Genomic DNA, 23924 nt, shown 5'->3' on the forward strand with positions numbered 1-23924 from the left:
TTCTTGGAAGATCCTACACAGAGAAAAGGTCAAATCAGGAATTTTGACTGTCTCAAAATGAATTGATGAAGAATAGAAAAGCCTCAAGACTCCTTTTCTCCTATAGCCATGGCTGACCATGACCCCCAAATCAGATTGTAATGCTTACTGTGTTGCAACACCAAAAAGAAAAAAAAAAAAAAAAATCACCTGCACAAGTTCTACCTACTAAGGAAAGAAAAATACTTAGGAAACTAAGAAAGGTACAATGGAGACATTAGAGCAAATACAGCATGGTATGAGATTTTGAACTTTGAATTTCCAAATACCTTGAAATAATCTTGCAGTGGGATGAGATCCTGTTTACCTTTCTGATGAATCCAGACTTCGTTTGATTAAATTTTTTTTTTTTTTTTTTTTTTTTTTAAGATGGAGTCTCACTCTGTCAACTAGGCTGGAGAGCAGTAGCATGATCTTGGCTCACTGCAACCTCTGCCTCCCAAGTTCAAGCAATTCTCCTGCCTCAGCCTCCCAAGTAGCTGGTACTACAGGCGCCTGCCACCACACCTGGCTAATTTTTTGTACTTTTACTAGAGATGAGATTTCACCATGTTAGCCAGGATGGTCTCGATCTCCTGACCACGTTGTGGTGGTCAGAAGAGGCCGCCCACCTCAGCCTCCAAAAGTTCTGGGATTACAGGCATAAGTCACCACACCTGGACTGATTAAACCTTTTAAGGACTCAACTGGGCATTGCCTAATCAGGGAATGACTTTTGGCTCTATGTTCTTAGAGGGGCAGATCACAAAATTTCCTAGATAGAGTAGTATAAGGTCTTCACTGAACCAAGAGAAATATAGCTCCCCCAACTGCATGATCTTTCTTGCCAATTTTTATTTGCAGGAGTCTGAGGTACACTTATGCAAATAGATTCTAATGCTGTAAGATAGAGTCAGGCTGCTTTTATCAATATAACTCCAACTCACCTAGAAACAAAGATTAAATACGGTGGTTCAAGTACCAGGGAATTGCATTAATAGTTGGATACAATGTTAACACACTGTATAGGAAAAAATTCGAAGGTTCAGGGAGATAAAAATAGTGGAATGGATCTAGTATGTGCAAACTGTTTAAACACTCCCTAACCACACTCCCCAGGAATAAGCCAGAGGACTCTTTCTTCATGAAAGTGAAAGAAATGCATTGTTGAGACAAGTACAAGCCTCCTTGTAAAGTTGTCTCCTGGTTTTCTTCAGATAACCAATTGTAACTATTATGGACTGGTTTGGTCCCTCAAAATTCGTATGTTAAGCTCTAAGCCCCAAGTCAGAACGTGACTATATTTGGAGATAAGGTCTTTAAAGTAAATAAGTTAAATTAAGCCTATCAGCATGGGCCCTAATCCAATGTGAGTGGTGTTCTTATAAAAAGAGACTAGGACAAAAACACAAAACGATACCAGAGATGTATGTAAGGTCAAGTGGCCACCTCAGTTGAACCAGAAGGTGGGGCTGTGACATTAGTGAGACTGAAGAACAGAGCATTGAACCAAAGAGCATTATTCTCCAGCCTTAACATCTGATAAAATTTGCCATGCTAGGTTCACACTTGCTTGGGACCCATGAAGCCCGCTTTCCTTCTTTTAGCTTCTTTGTGTATTACAGTTTAATAATGCTACTTACTCTTGTGTTGCATTGCTATTACAGACATTAATTTACTGGTCAGTTCTAGGTGTTTGGTATAGAAAGACAAACTAGGCAGTATATAAGCTCTATCTGCACCTGGTTAGGAGCATTTGTCCTAATTTCTCGTTTAGCTCATGAGTGTTTAACATAATAACTTATGCTGCATATGCATTGCATTGTGAATATTTTCCTTATTACATAAATTTTCAATACTAGAATAGCTAATATTTTAATAGACATCAAATGTATCTAACCATAATGTCATCACTGGAAATTTAGATTATTTTTCAATATTTAATATTTTAAATGGTTATAAAAGAAACAGTTTTTCCAAAACTATTACTTGTATTTGTAATTATTTTTGTTGTACATTGCCAAATTGATTTCCAGAAAATACGAATCCAGATTTTTAGTTCACTAGCAGTATATACAAATATACATAACATTTCACACTTGCTAGCATTTGGGATTATATTTCTTTAAAAATAGAACTTGATAGATTTTTTAATATTCTTTTAATGACTCTTTAAGGAGCAAATACTATGCAGCAGACAATGTTTAAGTGCTGGAAATATAGTGGTGAACAAGGTAAACAATGTCTGTGCCTTTGAGCCCTCATGGAGTTTAGTTTTTGAGTGAGAAAGAGGAGACGAGAGTATAAATAGGCAATGAACAGAATAAGTAAGTAGTTAATAAACATAGCATAGAAGTGGTACCATGGTATGGAGAAAAATAAAGCACAGAAGAGAATACCAGTGAAATAGTCATTATTGATGCTCATTATGTACTTGTTACTCAGACTTCTAATGAATCCTGGAGAGCTGTGTTTGCCTGGGGCCATTTGATCAGTTCTACTCAGTGAGTGTTAAGTCAAAGTGACCTGTTTTATCTCTGAGCTAGAGCATTGAATACCCTATGAGAACCACAGCATAGGTCTCTGTTTTTCTTACTGTTATGACTGGCAAAGTTATATAGTTTCTGTGCTTCTCTAGGACTGGTCTAAAGGTACTGACAATATTGAGCAGAGCCCTGACCTATGAATGATATATAGCAAGAAGGAGAAATGAATCATCATGGTTTTAAGCTACTAGAATTCTGGTGGTTTTTGTTTATTTGTTTTGTTTTTGTTTTTCACACAGAGGCATTAAGATATATTTTGTTGCTTTTTAAAATTTCTAGATATTCAGAATACAATTAATTATTTGTTGGTTATCAACCTGTATATCTTCTCCTGTGAATTGTCTACTTCCGTTCTTTGCTCATTAGTTTTTTTTTTTTTTTTTCTAATGGGTGTTGGTGCTTTTCTTGCAGTTATAAGAGCAATTTATAAATCAAACAATTGAACTTTTGTAAAAAATGTTAAAATATTTCCAAATTAATTTTGTTTGACATAGTTTTATAATTTGCATTTTATGTATCAATAATTATTTCTCACCAATTGCCAATTGGTTTTGACTGTATATGACAAGTGTAACACATATAGATAGATTTGAAAGCTAAGCTAAAATGCCTTCAAAAGAAACTTGTGAAAAGAAAACATGACATGAGGGCTCAGCTCTTATGTGAGCAAGGGATAAACACTCATTTATTGAAATGGGTTAATTGGAAATCACTCAGCATGAACTCAGAGCCTCAAAGGATTATCTCTGTCACTGGTAAGAGCCAAGATATCTGTTTCCAAATGCAATTGCCCCTGAGATAAACCTGCTTACAATCAGCAGCTCGAGTAAGCACAGTTTTCTTATGTTTTGTGCATTTTTAAACATAAACTGAATATATTTATAATTTTTTAATGGGATAACTTCCCTCTGTCCCTTGCAATTTTCAGATTTTGGGGGGGAAAAAGATAATGGGCTTGAGTATTTTTGTTGCATGTTGTAAAATTTTGCCCATAAAAAGAAAAAGTGAAATGAGATCAACATGTGTGCTAAATCAATAATGACTTTTTGGTGGAAAATGAATAAAAAATAATAACTAAAAAGTTTAATATGACCACACTACACTAACAATCAGGAGAGGTTATGGTGAAAAAGTTATGGATAGGTAATAACGAGAGTGCAAGGATCTTTTTAAAATTATTTTATCTTTTGCCTTTATTTGTTTTTGTTTCCAAAAAGTTTTCAATCACTTCTGGATAAATTTTCAAGTATTTGGCAACTACATAAAATATCTAAGCATTTTACATCAATCCTCTTTGGTCCTCTGACCGGATTACCCAATATTGCTTCATACTGCATTATTCTTAGTTTGTATTCAGAAAAGCAAATGGAGTCCTCAACGCATTGTCTTCTCTAAGAAGGCAGGGACTGTGTCTGTGGTGTGCATCATGGTCTATCAATATAAGTGCTTAGCACCTAATAGAGGCTCAATGCATGTTTAGTAAATGAACAAAAAGTCATCTAAAGTGTAAAATTTAATTTTGAGAATGTTTACTGAAGATAAGAATGTTTCATATGTATTTTGTTTCATGATCACTAATCCTTATGCTGAATAAACAAAAAGGTGGAAATTAAATCAATGAAACAAACTTATCACTGTTCATTCACCAGCAGTTATTGAAGAGCCTCTATGTGCAAAAAAACTATCCTATGTAGACAATGGTAACAGGCACACATACACCCAGACGTACTACATCCCTGCTCTTAAAGAGATTAAGAAATCTTTCAGTGTAATAGCAATGTTTCATTCTGTACTGTGTCCCCAGTGCCTAGTTCAGCACTCCTTACCATATAACACACATTGGCCTATTATTAATGAGGTAAGACAAATATGAATGAATGTGGAGATCAAAGTAATGAATTAACTCTATTAAAATTGTACAGTATGAGTGTGTGTGTGTCTGTATGTGTGTGTGGGAGAGACAATGAGATACAGTTTCCTTTAATGGTGTAAACAAAAATTAAACTCCCTGCCAAAATAATGAAAGTTTGACTTTTCCTTCATATGAGGAAAGAGAGGAATTTATACACATCATTTATTTTATTTTATTTTTTCTTGAATATATTCACTGGGGTACATTAGGAAGATGTTTACAAAAAATGATTTGACTCTTGACATCTAGCCTGCAGTAGGTGTTCAAATAACATTGCCACAAAAAGAAGATAATCCTGTTTTAAAAGAATACATTTGCAAATTTCCCCTCTAGTTTCACATTTCTTGCTCTTTTGAGTTAATCTAGGTTTGTGCCATTCATTTTCAATAACATGGTGTATATGAAAGAACCATGTATATTAAAAACAAAAAATTGAGAAGTTAAAAAAATATGGGTTAAAGAATCTATGCTGTCAGTTCTCTCCTTCATATATTCTTTCCACTTCCATTTATCTTACTTTTTCTCTCCTGCTACTGCCAGTCATTATAAAATTTGCTTGTCTGTTGTCAGCCAAGTTACCATCTCTTCTATTCGCTGAGAAAGAAAAAAAAAATTGACCTAAAACCCCTTCCAAAACAATACATATATTTTATATTTTACATGAACCAACATGTATAGCAACAACAACAACAACAAAAATATGACTTTAAGAGCATGATATGGAATACTGGCAAGTAAGTTTAAAAAAAAATTATTTTTTCATGTGATGCCCCCAAATAGTCCACTGTGTTCTATTTATTACCTACAAAACTTTTTTTTTTTTTTTGACAAAGAGTCTTTGTATTTGTTAATTCTCACATTTCCATAAAGAAATACCTGGCCGGGCGCGGTGACTCAAGCCTGTAATCCCAGCACTTTGGGAGGCCGAGGCGTGTGGATCACGAGGTCAGGAGATCGAGACTATCCTGGCTAACATGGTGAAACCCCGTCTCTACTAAAAATACAAAAAACTAGCCGGGCGTGGTGGCGGGCGCCGGTAGTCTCAGCTACTTGGGAGGCTGAGGCCGGAGAATGGCGTGAACCCGGGAGGCGGAGCTTGCAGTGAGCCGAGATCACGCCACTGCACTCCAGCCTGGGAGACACAGCGAGACTCCGTCTCAAAACAAACAAACAAACAAACAAAAACAAACAAACAAACAAACAAAAGAAATACCTGAGACTGGGTAATTTATAAAGACAAGATGTTTAATTGGCTCACGGTTCTGCAGGCTGTTCAGGAACCATGATGCTGGTGTCTGCTTGGCTGCTGGGGAGGCCTCAGGAAACTTACAAATATGGCAAAAGACGAAGTGGGAGCAGGCACATCATGTGGCTAGAGGAGGGGCAAGAGAGAGAGAGAGGGAGCAAGGTGCCACACTTTTGAATAGCCAAGCTCACCAGAACTCACACACTATTATGAGGATAGTACCAAGAGGATGGTGCTAAACTAATTATGAGAAATCCACTCCCGTGACCCAGTCACCACTCACTAGGCCCTATCTCCAACACTGGGGATTACAATTCAACATGAGATTTGGGTGGGGAACACATCCAAACTCTATCAGTCTTGCTCTGTCACCCAGGCTGGAGTGCAGTGGCATGATCACGGCTCTCTGCAGCCTTTAACTCCTGGACTCAAGTGATCCTCCTGCCTCAGCCTCCTGAGTAGTTGGGAACACAGGTGTGTGCCACTATACCCAGACTAATTTTCTTATTTTATGTGGAGATGAGGTATCATTATGTTGCCCTGGCTGGTCTTGAACTCCTGAGCTCAAACATTCCTCCTGTCTCAGCCTCCCAAAGCTTCTTGAAGGGGAAGAAACTACATTCTGCTTAAAGATATTTATGCACTTATGTGTATAGCATATCATACAATGAGGTATGCCCCAAAGGGCTTCTCAAAAAGTGCTCCTTTAAGTTACTGGAAATTATCTTGTTCTCAAATGATATATTATACATTTGAATGCTGAACCCTTCATTCTTCAAAGTGTGCCATGAGGTTACCTTAGGAGTCCTCATTACATAACTAAATTGATGAAAAGATTGCCTACATTTGCATTTAAAAAAATATGACTTTACCTCACATCTTTTTCCTTCAACATTGGGCTTTGTTCTCTTTTGAGACCAACCAATGGTTTTTCTAACTTCAGAGCATCCTCTCGTTATATTGACTTAGATATACATCTTTTCAGGCTGGACCCAAATAAAAACAAAGTAATCCTACAGAAAATAAAAGAAGAAAGAAGAAAAGGAGGAGAAGAAAGATGGCCTTAGAACCATATCTTAAAATGAATTTCCTTGTTTTCAAATGTTTGATATACATGCTATCTAAAATATTACAGGCTTTCAAACTGATCACCAATAGAGACAGATATCCTCACATATTTACATTGAATGAGATAAAATAGTTTCATTACAGAATCTTTAGGAATTAAAATAAGGACAAAGAACACTTGATTATTTTTCTTGCATTGATGAAATTTTTCAGGAAACAAATTAAATGTTTAAAATTAATCAGAAGAATAAGTATATGACATATCTGAGATTATATTTCTACTATTACACTTTTTAGAATGAAAACTATGAAAATTATTTAATAATTCTCCCAGTGTTACTTTCCAACTGATACACTTCCAAAATGTCTGCTATCTTGACTGATATATGTAACCTCAGTTATCTAAGTAGCCAATTAGACAGAACACCTCAGCTACTGCTGTTAGAAGTCTATATGCTCTACACTAAAATGGCATTTGGGTTACCCATTAAAAAGAGCTTTAAAAGCCAAAAATGTTTCCAGTAAATCTCTGTTAAGCTTCTCTACAGGCAGCAGTCTAAGCTGGATCTTTTGGTCCAGAGTAGAGATGAAATTCTTTAGTTTTTTCTCAACTTTCTGACTGCTAGTCAATCAGGCTATAAGATTACTCACTTCAGAACACAGAACTCCACATTTTGGATTTGTGAAAAGTGTGGTTAATCATATTTGAAGCAAACAACATAATACAAATTAACAGTGGGGGAAAAGGAGAATCAATCCAACTGCAGACCTGTGACGTCTCAAAATAGTCTAATTTATGGACAAATTTACATTGAACAAAGCAGTAAAAAAAAAGTTTTACAATAAGAAATGATATCTAATCGCTATGGTTTACCCTCCATTTGCCTGTCATTGTCCATCTTCATAAGTCCAGTTGATGGAGAATGTGGGGGACAAGGCGAATGCAGTGGTTTTGGGGCTTAAAAGTGGTCTGGCTGAATGGAAGCAACTACTATTGCAGAGTAATGCAGAGTCAAAAAAATCAACATCATTTTGTATTTATTTAAACTTCTGATCATTGTTCATTATGACTTTTTTTGCATTAAGTTTGTAGGTTTTTTTGAATTAATGCCTCAAATATCATGTATGTTTAATACTGACTTTTCTGGCACACTCTTAATTTTGTTTCCAGGGTGACTGCCTCATTCACCTCATCCTAATCCCATCCCTGACTAATGCTAAAGCTTAAGCAAAGTATGTATCCCTAGAAAAGCCTTAAAGAATCAGATTAAATAGGAGAAATTTCAGGCAACTAGAGATATTTAGGGGTCAACCCTTGCTTCACAGTTGTTGGTACACAAAGCCATCCTTTCACAGTGATTTAATCAGGATAAATTCTACAATGCGTAAGCAGACGGAGGTTGAGGACTGCCACCAATTTGTTAATCACTCCAACAAGTCATGAATGTCTATATTTAGTTTTCTGCAGCTAAAGAATTCTTAGCTATAAAGAAACTTCTCTGCCATGAAATCCTACACTTAAATATTTTCTAAAGTTAACTGACTGATGAGAATTTTTAATCTCAGCCTCTATGGATTCTCATGATAAAGGATTCAATTTAATCTTGCCTTAAGGACAGAGACTGTTTGTTTAACTCTCTTTTCTCGAGTGGTAGAAATTAAAGCTTTAATCTTGAAGCAAAACCAAATTAGCAGGAATAGATCCCCATATTTTGTCACTTATTCACCCTGATAGCTCCCTGAGCACACAGCTGCTTGTCCTCTGAGTCATCTCACCACTCCCCTCTTGTATTGCGTATTCAAATAAACCTGCAAAGGGACTAAAGGGATGCTGGCATCTCTTCCTCTGATAATGGATAATTGAGCTCAATATTATTTTATCACCCGCCTCTGTGCTTTCCAAATAGCCTTAACAGGTTGCACTGTATAAAATCAAGCTAGGGAATGATTCTTTTGAAAATTAGCATGTTCAATCAAAATCCAGCAGGCTTTCCTTTTCAAAGCATCTGTTGTCATTTCAAATTTATGAACCACCTTAGCACTGTCTGTGACATCAATTGGCTTTTGAGCTATCACTTCTTAGTATGTAGCAATGTGTTCCACTGAATGTTAGTAAAAGACAATATCAGGTTTTGATGGCTTATCAAAGTGTTTTCATTAAACGACTTTTCAAAATCACGGTTGTAATATGCTTTGAGGTTACAGCCCGGGAAGATCCATACATTTGAAAGACATGGGGAAATACAGTTAGACAGATTCAAATATTACAACTACTCTTTTGTCCCCAGCTAAACAATTCTTGCCTTTGAGTTAAGAGTTAAGAAGATGACAAGCTAAAGGTTCAGTGTCCCAGTCAGTACTGTAGCATATGTACGGCCTCCTCAACAGGTCTGAGTTCTGCAGATAAACCTCGTGAACAGAAATTCACATGCAGATAGTTAAGAAATTAAATGCTAAGACTGTAAATTATGTAAATGGCATATTTTTTGTTAATTTACTTTATGAGTGCTTTTACCTAGAAAGGAGGACCTCCTACAATGTACATCACTGCTTCACCCCAGCCTCATCCCTCAGAGATTTTGATTCTCATTCAGTAGGCTTAGGGTCAGCCTTGGCACCCACCTTTCAGGTGATTATGATGCAAATTAATTCAAGGATCATAATTTTAGAAAAATGTATACAAATTTTCATGGTGGGCTTTTATCATGTCCTAGTTAATTAGTTTAGTTAGAGCATTAACTGTGTTCACAACTTCTTTCCCCCTTTTCTCTGTCATCTTTAGATGCTTATTATCTGCATTTTGCATATTTATTCTTCAATGTAGTTACATGCACAATAGAAATAATCCAGGATTTAAGGACAAGTTTAAATATTGTCTATGGATAGGAATAAAATATGCCTCTAACTACTGACATTTTACAAAGCTAATACGTATTGTTTTTATTCTTTGTTCATTCAATGCACTATTTGAATAGAACACTGCAAGGCACTGAAATATGTTGGTAAACTGAAGCTAGTCTGCTTTCTGCTTTGCAATATAGTAAAACATTAATCTTAAGCAAGTAATCTGCATTCAAAATTGCCATAAGTGCTGCTAAAGTATAGTAAAGAACACTATGGTGACTTGGAGGAATAAATGAAGTAACTAATTGCTTGGCTCAAAGAAATTCAATAAATATTATCTAACTTACCCCTGTTGGTTTGTGATGGGAGTTAAAGGTGGAAAGGATATTTTAAAGCTACCTTATTTATTTATTTATTTATTTATTTATTTATTTTTGAGATGGAATATCACTCTGTCGCCCAGGCTGGAGTGCAATGGCGCTATCTCAGCTCACTGCAACCTCTGCCTCCTGGATTCAAGCAATTCTCCTGCCTCAGCCTCATGAGTAGCTGGGATTACAGGCACACACCACCATGCCTGGCTAATTTTTGTATTTTTAGTAGAAACAGGATTTTTCCACCTTGCCAGGCTGGTCTCAAACCCCTAACCTCAGGTTATCTACCCACTTTGGTCTCCCAAGGTGCTGGGATTACAAGTGTAAGCCATGGTACCCGACCTTTAAAGCTACTTTTAATGGTAATAGAGTACCCAAGACCACTGATTGTAAAATTTATTTAAATCTGATTTAAGCTCATGTAAGTACACACACACAGAGAAACACACACACACACGTGCACACGACTATCATCTATCTATCTATCTCTCTATCCAAATAATCTTATTTTCAGATTTACTTCTGTTTGCTATCTGTCAGCAAGTTAGTACTTAATACTGGATCAATTTTTATGTTCATAAAAAAATGACGTTTTATTCTTAAAAAATTATTTGGAATGCCTTTAGTACTCGTTCAATAAATTAATTATTATTGTGTCTTTATTATAAATTGGCATTTAGAGTAATTATTATAGAAAATAATAGGGACTCTGCCAGTCTACATGTTTTGGAATGATTGTATCTGCTTGAATGATAATTAATTTTATGATAATGAAATGCTATATTTCTATAAATTCTTCTTGAATTATTCATCTCTAATTTTTGGATAATTTCTTTTATTATTTTTAAATTATGCTTCCAGATTCTTCTCTATCCATCTTATATTTTAAAACAATAGTTTCTCCTAAATTCCTGAAAAAGGACAGGAATAATCCAGAATGCTATATAATTTTTAATAAAGAATATTGAGGAAGTTTTGTAGTTGGAGCTGGTGATCTTCAAAAGAGTATAGTTGGGCTAAATTTGTACATAGCAAATCAGTTGGCACATGGAAGAACTTAATGACTACTAGTCATTTTCTACATTTAATTTTGTCTCTAGGTTTTGTTTAACTTAAAGCCTTTAATGTAGCATGTTAAATTAAGAATCTTATACTTCTAATTTTTAATTATACATATAATTATTATTTTTCTCAGAAAAAAATTTATTTCCAAAGGTTAAGTTTGAGTTGGCTTTTTGCTGTAGTCTCATTTAGCAATATGTTCCTCAAATTTATAATATAGATGAAGGGGAAAATAAAATCCAAGAATTACAAAAATGCATTTCCAGGTACTTTCCATCTGTAATGTATTTGTTCTCTAGAGTAAGCAACTGATACTAGAAAATCAATTTCTATTTTTACAAAGATAAGTATACATTGGTAGATTCTCATAAAACATTGGCCTGAAAAAAATTAAGCCTTAAAGAAATAGCTATAGCCTAATAAGCTATAGCCTAATAAGAATTTAGTTATATTTTCTTTAAAGATGTAAAATAAAGAACTAGATCTGTATTTTTTCTAATTATTATTCTCTAACCAATTAATATGGACGTCTTTGTACAGAAAAATGAGAATTGCTTATAATTAAAACAGCATTTACTCTAAAAGATTACTTTATCTTGGCCTCAAAATATCAGTAAACAATACCCATTGCAAAAGTATATCAGTTTGATTTATCTTCCAACTTCCAATGTTTTACAGTAAATAAAGAATTTTTTGTGTTAAGAAAAGTGATTTTTAAAATGTAAATGCGTATAAAATGTTACTATTTGATCTAGATCTGCTCTTTGTATTATGATATGATCAGGAGGCATTCTTGGCCTGGAATTGACACTTGTTACAGTTATTGCCAATTCAATACCACCCTTAACCTGCCTTATGCATAATATTAGTTGACTTTGAGGTATCTTTATAAGACCTTGGTGATCTGGCAATTATATGGTATATTTTAAACATGTTTACAAATAATCAGTCTTGCTCAGAATCTACAAGTTTGGAATCTTGAGCCTAACAATGGAGCTCATATTACATATGCAGCTTAGGTATGTTTACTTTAAAAACAGAGAATGTTTTGCCTTGAGTCACAGGGAAACAGGATCCTAACAGAAAAAGGTACTCACCTGCCAATTGATTTCTGAAACCTCACCAAGATACATCTATTCCCTTGGGACCTCCCAGCTACTTTTTCTTTTTTAAGGCAAAATACAGACACCACTAGAAATAACAAATTTAATCATGCTATAAATATTATGAATAATGCAGTCTGTGTTAGTTATTTAGACTTTTTTTTTTTCTGAGAGCAATTTTCTATAGGCTAGAAGTTGAAAAAACGTTTGAAATGGACATCTCTCAAAGGCATATGCATGTGTGTGTTGGAGTGTGTGTGTGTGTGTGTGTGTGTGTGTGTGCAAATGACAAGGAATTGCAGGTTTAGGATAGGTCTGCCAAAAAGAATGAGTAGTCTGGAGAATATTCCAATCATGCTACATACACTACTTAATAATTTAATGTAGGGTTTGCACTTGGTATTATGTGCACTTTTAGGTTATTATGAAACTGTCATTTAGAAGCATCCTATGTAAAAAATAATGATGTTTGCCAACTGACTTGGTTAATACCTGTCACTGATTCGCAGTGTGGAGAAATGACTTTAAGAAAACACTTTTCCAGGCAAAGGAGAAGTGCATTGTCTCTGTCCAGTGAGGGATGGTGGCATTTCAGTTCATGGGCACAGTGTGATCGTTTCCATTTAGCATGAGATGTCATTGAATTAATAATTGGGTTTGCTTACTAGCATCAAGATGTTTCTGCCATCGCTTGGGAATTCAAATGACTGGCATATAACTTAACATTAATTTTTGCTACAATTAACCATTTTTTATTTCTTTATTTCAGCATAATTGCCAAATACAATGCATGCATTCTTTCATTACTACAATAAAGTTTAGATAGATAAAGTAATTTTTTAGATTTTATTTAAACAATTCTGAAACTTTATGCAATAAGAAAGGAGACTTTTAGGTTGGGCACAGTGGCTCATGCCTGTAATTCCAGCACTGTGGGAGTCCAAGGCGGGCAGGATCCCTTGAGATCAGGAGTTCGAGACCAGCATGGTCAACATGGCGAAACGCCATCTCTACTAAAAAATACAAAAAAAAAAAAAAAAAAATAGCCAAGCGTGGTGCACTCACCTGTAATCCCAGCTACTCAGAAGGCTGAGGCAGGAGAATCACTTGAACCTGGGAGGTGGAGGTTGCAGTGAGCCAAGATTATGCCACTGCACTCCAGCCTGGGTGACAGAGAAAGACTCCATCTCAAACAAACAAAATAAAACAGTAGAGAGGCAAGAAGTCATTCATCACTAAGGTAAGAGAGAGAGCACAAAAGAAATGGTATCTACTTCACACTCTTTATTATTTTAGTAGCATGTCTGTAATAGATATGGTTATTTTAAAGGGCTCTTATAAACATTTATAATTTCTTTTTACCTAGTTTTCTTTAGATTGTCCATAGTGAAGCAAAAATATTCAAATGTCTGATGATAGATGAAGATTCTGCTAGGTAAGAGATGAGAAAAATGGTAGAAGGTATATTCAGTAAACCTTGCTGGCCAACTGTCTCGGACACCGTGGACACAACCTGAACTCCCCTCTGCCTTTCCATGTTATGCTTCCCTCTGGCCTGTTCACTTGGGGAGGCCATTGCTTTGTTTTGATTACACAGTAATTACCCTTGAAAGAATATATGTGCATGCATATGTGTGTTCTGTGTGTGTGTGTGTGTGTGTGTGTGACAGAGAGAGAGAGAATTAGACAGAAGCAAGGAAAAGAAGAGCACAAGAGACACATTGGTTTCCTCTAATTCTGGGATTTTCATCTGCTGATATATTGCTATTCTACTGAGAAATTAATTTATTCTTAAATTATTTTACACTAACCCATCCTAATATGCCCATGATGTGCTTCAATCACAAAAAGGAAGTTTAAGGTAAGGAATAAAATAGTTCTTTTAATGATTAGAAGTAACTTTTTTGTTTGTTTGTTTGTTTGAGATGGAGTGTTGCTCTGTCACCCAGGCTGGAGTGCAGTGGCGCATCTCACCTCACTGCAAGCTCCGCCTCCTGGGTTGACTCCATTCTCCTGCCTCAGCCTCCCAAGTAGCTGGGACTACAGGCACCCACCACCACGTCTGGCTAATTTTTTGTAATTTTAATAGAGACAGGGTTTCACAGTGTTAGTCAGGATGGTCTCAATCTCCTGACCTCATGATCTGCCCGCCTCAGCCTCCCAAAGTGCTGGGATTACAGGCTTGAGCCACTGCACCCAGCTGGAAGTAAAATTTTTCAGATTGCTAGCATTTATGGATAAATATCAATGAACTCCATGGAGCATCCAAAAATGTACATATTTAAGAGTGATAATATTTGTAGTGTTTAAGGCTCTGTGGCCAGAATGCCAAAATTAAATGCCCTATGACCACACCCTTGCCATCTTTAGCAAGTTACTTGACTTCCACGTGCATCTACCTTGTTTTTTCTAATCACACAAAGGAAAAAAAAGTATAATCACAATAACCTAAATTATAAGATTATTATGAATTAGATGACAATACATGTCAAATATTTAGAAGACTACCTTTATATTAGTTTGCTATTAGTACTGTAACAAATTACCACAAATGTAGTGGCCTAAACAACATAAACTTAATATTTTACAGTGCTGCATTTCAGAAGCCTGAAATGTGTCTCACCAGGCTAAAATCGAGGGGTCAGCAGGACTGTGTTCCTTGCTGGAAGCTCTTGAAAGAATCTGTTTTCTTGTCTTTTTCAACTTCGAGAGGTGGCAGCATTTCTTAACTCTTTGCCGCCTTCCATCTTCAAAGCCACCAGTATGTAGTCTGGTCTCTCTGACATCTGACTCTTCTGCCTCCCTCCTCCACATTTAAAAGAAGCCTGTGGGGGGATTGCTGGCAAGATGGCTGGATAGGAACAGCTCTGGTCTGCAGCTCTCAGCAAGATCGACACAGAATGTGGGTGATTTCCACATTTCCAACTGAGATACCCGGTTCATCTCATTGGGACTGGTTGGACAGTGGGTGCAGCCCTAGGAGGGCAAGCCAAAGCAGGGTGGGGGGTTGCCTTACCTGGGAAGTGCAAGGGGTCGGGGAACTCCCTCTCCAAGCCATTATCCTGTACTATGCACTCCAGCCCAGACACTGCACTTTTCCCACGGTCTTTGCAACCCACAAACCAGGACATTCACTCCAGTGCCCATGGCACGAGGACCCTGAGTTTCCAGCACAAAACTTGGTGGCCCTTTGGGCAGACACCAACCTAGATGCAGGAGATGTTTTCATACTCCAGTGGCTCCAGGAAGGCCAGCGAGAGAGAATTGTTCACTCTCCTGGAAAGGGGGCTGAAGCCAGGGAGCCAAGTGGTCTGGCTTGGTGGGTCTCACCCTCATGGAACCCAGCAAGCTAAGATCCACGGGCTTAAAATTCTCCCTGCTAGCACAGTAGTCTGAGCTCGACCTGGGACACTGGAGCTTGGTGGGGGGAGGGGCGTCCGCCATTGCTGAGGCTTTGAATAGTGTAAACAAATTCAAGTGTAAACAAAGCTGCCAGGAATTTTGAACTGGGCAGAGCCCACCGCAGCTCAGCAAAGTCACTGTGGCCAGACTGCCTCTCCAGAGTCCCTCCTCTCTGGGCAGGGCATCTCTGAAAAAAAGGCAGCAACCCCAGTAGGGGACTTATAGATAAAACCCCCACCTCCCTGGGACAGAACACCTGGGGGAATGGGTGGTTGGGGGCACAGCTTCAGCACACTTAAATGTCCCTCCCTGGCAACTCTGAAGAGATCAGTGGATCCCCCAGCACAGTATCTGAGCTCTGATAAGGGACAGACTGCCTCCTCAAGTGGGTCCCTGACCCCTGTGCATGCTGACTGGGAGATAACTCCCAGTAGGGGCTGACAGACACCTCATATAGGCAGCCAGAGCTGCCATTTGGCAGGTGTCCCTCTGGGATGAAGCTTCCAGAGGAAGGAACAGGTAGCAATCTTTGCTGTTCTGCAGCCTCTGCCAGTGATACCCAGGCAAACAGGATCTGGAGTGGACCTCCAGCAAACTCCAGCAGACCTGCAGCAAAGGGGCCTGCCTGTTAGAAGGAAAACTAACAAACAGAAAGAAATAGTATCAACATCAACAAAAAGGACATCCACTCAGAGACCTCATCCAAAGGTCATTGACTTCAAAGAACAAAGGTTAGATAAATCCACAAAGATGGGAAGAAACCAGTGCAAAAAGGCTGAAAATTCCAAAAACCAGTATGCTCTTTCTCCTCCAAAGGATCACAACTCCTTGCCTGCAAAAGAACAAAACTGGATGGAGAATGAATTTGATGAATTGACAGAAGTAGGCTTCAGAAGGTGGGTAATAACAAACTCCTCTGAGCTAAAGGAGCATGTTCTAACTCAATGCAAGGAAGCTAAGAGCCTTGAAAAAAGATTAGAGGAATTGCTCACTAGAATAACCAGTTTAGAGCAGAACATAAATGACTTAATGGAGCTGAAAAACACAGCATGAGAACTTTGTGAAGCATACATAAGTATCAATAGTTGAATCCATCGAGCAGAAGAAAGGATATCAGAGATTGAAGATCAACTCAATAAAATAAAGTAAGAAGACAAGATTAGAGAAAAAAGAGTGAAGAGACAAACAAAGCCTCCAAGAAATATTGGACTATGTGAAAAGACCAAATCTACGTTTGGTGTACCTGAAAGTGACGGGGAAAATGGGACCAAGTTGGAAAACACTCTTCACCATATTAACCAGGAGAACTTCCCCAACTTAGCAAGGAAGGTTAACATTCAAATTCAGGAAATACAGAGACCATCACAAAGATACTCCTTGAGAAGAGCAACCCCAAGACACATAATCATCAGATTCACCAAGGTTGAAATGGAGGTAAAAATATTAAGGGTAGCTAGCGAGAAAAGTCGGGTTGCCCACAAAGGGAAACCCATCAGACTAACAGCAGATCTCTCAGCAAAAACCCTACAAGCCAGAAGAGAATGGGGGCCAATATATAAAATTCTTGAAGAAAATAATTTTCAACCCAGAATTTCATATCCAGCCAAACTAAGCTTCATAAGTGAAGGAGAAATAAAATCCTTTAAAGACAAGCAAAAGCTAAGAGATTTTGTCACCACCAAGCCTGCCTTACAAGAGCTCCTGAAGGAAGCACTAAACATGGAAAGGAACAACTGATACCAGCCACTGCAAAAGCATACAACATTGTAAAGACCATCTACACCATGAAGAAACTGCACCAAGTAATGGGCAAAATGTCCAGCTAGTATCATAATGGCAGGATCAAATTCACACATAACAATATTAACTTTAAGCATAGATGGGCTAAATGCTCCAATTAAGACACAGACTGGCAAATTGGGTAAAGAGTCAAGACCCATCAGTGTGTTGTATTCAGGAGACCCATCTCATGTGCAAAGACACACATAGGCTCAAAATAAAAGGATGGAGGAATATTTACCAAGTAAATAGAAATTTAAAAAAAAGCAGGGTTTGCAGTCCTAGTCTCTGATAAAGCAGACTTTAAACCAACAAACATCAAAAGAGACAAAGAAGAATATTACATAATGGTAAAGGGATCAATGCAACAAGAAGAGTTAACTGTCCTAGGTATATATGCACCCAATACAGGAACACCCAGATTCATGAAGCAAGTTCTTAGAGGCCTACAAAGGGACTTAGACTCCCCCACAATAATAGTGGGAGCTTTTTAACAGCCCACTGTCAATATTAGAAAGATCAAGACAGAAAATTACCAAGGATATCCAGGACATGAACTCAGCTCTGGAACAAGTGGAACTAATAGACATCTACAGAATGCTCCACCCCAAATCAACAGAATATTCTTTCTTCCCTGCACCACATCACACTTATTCTAAAATTGACCGTACAATCAGAAGTGAAACACTCCTCTGCAAATGCAAAAGAACAGAAATCATAACAGTCTCTCAGACTACAATGCAATCAAATTAGAAGTCAGGATTAAGAAACTGACTCAGAATCTAGCAAGTACATGGAAACTGAAAAACCTGCTCCTGAATGACTACTGGGTAAATAACGAAATGAAGGCAGAAATAAAGATGTTCTTTGAAACCAATGAGAACAAAGACAGAGTGTACCAGAATCGCTGGGACACATTTAAAGCAGTGTGTAGAGGGAAATACATGGCACTAAATGCCCACAAGAGAAAGTAGGAAATATCTAAAATCAACACCCTAACATTACATTTAAAAGAAGCAGAGAAGTAGGAGCAAACAAATTCAAAAGCTAGCAGAAGGCAAGAAATAACTAAGATCAGAAAAGAACCGAAGGAGATAGAGACACGAAAAACTCTTCAAAAAATCAATGAATCCAGGAGCTGGTTTTTTGAAAAGATGAATAAAAAAGATAGACTGCTAGCCATACTAATGAAGAAGAAAAGATAGAAGAATCAAATAGATACAATAAAAATAATAACGGGGATATCACCACCAATCCCACAGAAATACAAACTACCATCAGAGAATACTATAAACACCTCTACACAAATAAACTAGAAAACCTAGAAGAAATGGATACATTCCTGGACACATACACCCTCCCAAGACTGAACGAGGAAGAAGTCGAATCCCTGAATAGACCAATAACAAATTCTGAAATTGAGGCAGCAATTCATAGCATACCAACCAAACAAAGTCCAGGACCAGACAGATTCATAGACAAATTCTACTAAAGGTACAAAGAGGAGCTGGTACCACTCCTTCTGAAACTATTCCAAACAATAGAAAAGGAGGGAATCCTCCCTAACTCATTTTATGTGGCAAGCATCATCCTAATACCAAAACCTGGCAGAGACACAATAAAAAAAGAAAATTTCAGACCATTATTCCTGATGAACATTGATGTGAAAATCCTCAATAAAATACCCACAAATCAAATCCAGCAGCACATCAAAAATCTTATCCAACACGATCAAGTCAGCTTCATCCCCGGGATGCAAGGCTGATTCAACATATGCAAATCAATAAACATACTCCATCACATAAACAGAACCAATGCCAAAAACCATATGATTATCTCAATAGATGCAGAAAGGCCTTCAACAAAATTCAACACCCCTTCATGCTAAACACTGTCAATAAACTAGGTATTGATGGAACATATCTCAAAATAATAAGAGCTATTTATGACAAACCCACAGCCAATATCATACTGAATGGGCAGAAACTGGAAGCATTCCCTTTGAAAACTGGCATAAGACAAGGATGCCTTCTTTCACCACTCCTACTCTACGTAGTATTGGAAGTTCTGGTCAGGGCAATCAAGCAAGAGAAAGACATAAAGGGTACTCAAATAGGAAAAGAGGAAGTCAAATTGTCTCTGTTTGCAGATGACATGATTGTATATTTAGAAAACCCCATTGTCTCAGCCCAAAATTTCCGTAAGCTGATAAGCAACTTTAGCAAAGTCTCAGGATACAAAATCAATGTGCAAAAATCACAAGCATTCCTATACACCAATAACAGGCAGACAGCCATTCACAATTGCTACTAAGAGAATAAAACACCTAGCAATACAACTTACAAGGGATGTGAAGAACCTTTTCAAGGAGAACTACAAACCACTGCTCAATGAAATAAGAGAGGACACAAACATATGGAAAAACATTCCATGCTCATGGGTAGGAAGAATCAATATCATGAAAATGGCCCTAATGCCCAAAGTAATTTTTAGATTTAATGCTATCCCCATCAAGCTACCACTGACTTTCTTCTTCATAGAACTGGAAAAAACAACTTTAAACTTCATGTGGAATGAAAAAGGAGTCCATATAGACAAGACAATCCTAAGCAAAAAGAACAAAGCTGGAGGCATCATGCTACCTGACTTCAAACTATACTATGAGGTTACAGTAACCAAAACAGCATGGTACTGGTACAAAAACAGGCACATAGAACAATGGAACAGAACAGACACTTCAGAAATAACATCACACATCTACAACCCTCTGATCTTTGACAAACGTGACAAAAACAAGCAATGGGGAAAGGATTCCCTATTTAATAAATGGTGTTGGCAAAACTGGCTAGCCGTATGCAGAAAGCTGAAACTGGATCCCTTCTTTACACCTTATACAAAAATTAACTCAAGCTGTATTAAAGACTTAAACATAACCCTTAAAATCATAAAAACCCTTGAAGAAAACCTAGGCAATACCATTCAGGACATAGGCATGGGCAAAGACTTCATGACTAAAACACCAAAAGCAATGGCAACAAAAGACAAAAGTGACAAATGGGATCTAATTAAACTAAAGAGCTTCTGCACAGCAAAAGAAACTGTCATCAGAGTGAGCAGTTAACCTACAAAATGGGGGAACATTTTTGCAATCTACTCATCTGACAAAAGGCAGCAGCACAGAATCCACAAAGAACTTAAACTAATTTAAAAGAAAAAAAGAAACAACCCCATCAAAATTGGGTGAAGCATGTGAACAGACACTTCTCCACAGAAGACATTTATGCAGCCAACAAACATCTGAAATAAAGCTCATCATCACTGGCCATTAGAGAAATGAAAATCAAAACCACAATGGCATGATACCATCTCATGCCAGTTAGAATGTTGATCATCAAAAAGTCAGAAAATATCAGATGCTGGAGAGGATGTGGAAAAGTAGGAATGCTTTTACACTGTTGGTGGGATTGTAAATGACTTCAACCATTGTGGAAGACAGAGTGGTGATTCCTCAAGGATCTACAACTAGAAATACCATTTGACCAAGCAATCCCATTACTTTGGGTATATACCGAAAGTATTATATTATATTTGAGTATATACCCAAAGTAATGAGATTATAAATCATTCTGCTATAAAGACACATGCACACGTATGTTTATTGAGGCACTGTTCACAATTGCAAAGACTTGGAACCAATCCAAATGCCCATCAATGATAGACTGGATAAAGAAAATGTGGCACATATACACCATGGAATACTATGCAGCCATAAAAAAGAATGAGTTCATGTCCTTTGCAGGGACATGGATGAAGATGGAAACCATCATTCTCAGCAAACTATCACAAGATCAGAAAACCAAACACCACATGTTCGCACTCACAAGTGGGAGTTGAATAATGAGAACACATGGACACAGGGAGGGGAACATCACACACTGGGGCCTTTGGGGGGTGGGGGCCTAGGGGAGGAATAGCATTAGGAGAAATATGTAATGTAGATGACGGAATGATGGGCGCAGCAAACCACCATGGCACATGTATACCTATGTAACAACCCTGCACATTCTGTACTTGCACCCCAGAACTTAAAGTATGATTAAAGAAAAAAAAGACACTTGTAATGATTACATTGGGTCCACCCAGATCATCCAGGAAAATCTTCCTTTGTTAAGGTCAGGTAATTAGCAACATTAATTTCCTATTGCCATGCAACATAACAAGTGACAGAGATTAGGACTTGGGCGTTTTTGTTGGGGCCATTTTTCTGCCCAACACAGCCATATACGTAGCAAGAATTTTAAAATATTAACTATTGTAACATTTTTAAAAATGCAGATGTATGGTTATTTTTCTGTAAAGGTTCATGGTTTTAATAAAATCAAACAATCACTAGTAATATAAATAAATTATTATTTGTAGAAATAAAGTATGTAAGTTAGAAAATAATATCAGGCCAGACATGGTGGCTCACACCTGTAATCCCAGCACTTTGGGAAGCCAAAGAGGGAGCATTCCTTGCGCCCAGGAGTTCAAGAGCAGCCTGGACAACATAGTGAGACCTTGTCTCTACCAAAATCAAAAATATTAGCCAGGTGTGGTGATGCCTGCTTGTAGTCCTAGCTACTTGGGAGGCTGAAGTGGGAGGATCACTTGAGTCTGGGAGGTCAAGATCACAGTGAGCTATGATTGCACCACTGCACTCAAGCTGGAGTGACAGAATGAGGATCTCTCAAAAAAAAGTATACATTAAAATGAGTAATAAAAAGTGAATGATATAAAATTGTCACATATTATGTATGACTAGACTGGATCCAAAGTGATTTGTATTTCTCTTGGAGGAGTACCGTTTTAATTGAAAAATTGTCAAGAGCATTTTCTCTCTGTCCAATTTTAGCCCCATTCCATTGCAAACACAATTAATGGGAAATAGATAAATATTATTGGAGTTAATAGAGAAGTATAATATGCATATCTGTATTGTTATATTCAAGATCAAAAAGTCCCTGTTATTAAGTTAGGAAGGGGAGCTAACACAAGTCTCTACTATATTCTGGACCCAATGTCAGGTGCTCCACTGGTGGCTTCATTCTCACCCAAAGTCACATGTGGTTCAGAGGTAATTGTCCTGTTTTATGGATAAGAAATCTGAAATTTAGAAAAGTTGACCACATTGATAAAATTTATACAGCTAGTTAATTCATGAGACTAGCCTATTGACCACCCTTTTCTCACTCAAAAGTCTTTGTTTTCTCCCCACAGTTGACTTCCTCTCTAAACTACAGCTTATACTGTATTGGTTTCCCATCTGTACCATGAGATTTCTCATAAAACATTGCTTAGTCTCCATGTAGCCTGTAACATTTATAACAGAAACACACAATCTATAATATGACATTTTAGACAGTTGTGACGTCATTTTCTAATGTCCCATTAAGTTAGCAGAAACTACTATTTTAAAGACAATATTTTCCATTCAATAGTTGGCATATTTACAATTTTCAGTCAATGCATGTTTTTAATTTCGTACCATATGATTCTGAAGTAACAATTTCAGGCCAGTGATATTTGTCTTTGTCTCCTCCTTAATGAACTGAATGTTTCCAAAAACGTGAAATAAGGTACCTGTGTTGCTAAGAAAGATAAAGTCATTTCATCTACAGAAAATATTCTTACTATCCTAAAAGACTGGAATTAGTGGGAAGTGACCCATAGGAGTGATTAAATTCAGGTTGGTCAAACTTGACAATTGGTTCTCTTTAAGCACAAACAAGTACTTAAGATTCTTTTTCCTTTTATTTCCTCTCCCTTACACTTATTCATATTGTATAATCATAACAGTTTCCCTATACTTGAAGAAATTTGACCTAGATTTTGAGCTCCCTGAAGAAAATTCTGGGCCCGGCGTGGTGGCTCATGCTTGTAATCCCAGCACTTTGGGAGGTCGAGGCTGGTGGATCACTCGAGGTCAGCAGTTCGAGACCAGCCTGGCCAGCATGGTGAAACCCTGTCTCTACTAAAAATACAAAAAGTAGCCAGATGTGGTGGCATGTGTCTATAATCCCAGCCTCTCAGGAAGATGAGGCAGGAGAATTGCTTGAACCCAAGGGAAGCAAAGGTTGCTGTGAGCTGAGATGGTGCCACTGTACTCCACCCTGGGTGACAAAGTGAGAATCCATCAAAAAAAGAAGGAAGGAAGGAAGGAAGGAAGGAAGGAAGGAAGGAAGGAAGGAAGGAAGGAAGGAAGGAAGGAAGGGAGGGAGGGAGGGAGGGAGGGAGGGAGGGAGGGAGGGAGGGAGGAAGGAAGGAAGATTTATATTTCTGTTTTATTATCATGTTGCTTGACATGGGATTATAGTAGTATTATGATTGGGATAAACATTTAAGATGGATTTTAAAGGATTTTAACAGGCTCATTACTTCCCTCTTATCTTAAAGACCTTTGTTTTCATAATAAATATTTTAATAAAGTTATGACAAAGAATGATAGTGACTAGTATCCAGAGCTTCCTTCAGCTTTCTTTGAGCCTATTCTCCATCCTTCACTAGCTATCTTTCAGAAGACCCAAGGCA

This window comes from Macaca nemestrina, chromosome 1 (assembly GCF_043159975.1).
Source record: "Macaca nemestrina isolate mMacNem1 chromosome 1, mMacNem.hap1, whole genome shotgun sequence".
Taxonomy (NCBI): domain Eukaryota; kingdom Metazoa; phylum Chordata; class Mammalia; order Primates; family Cercopithecidae; genus Macaca; species Macaca nemestrina.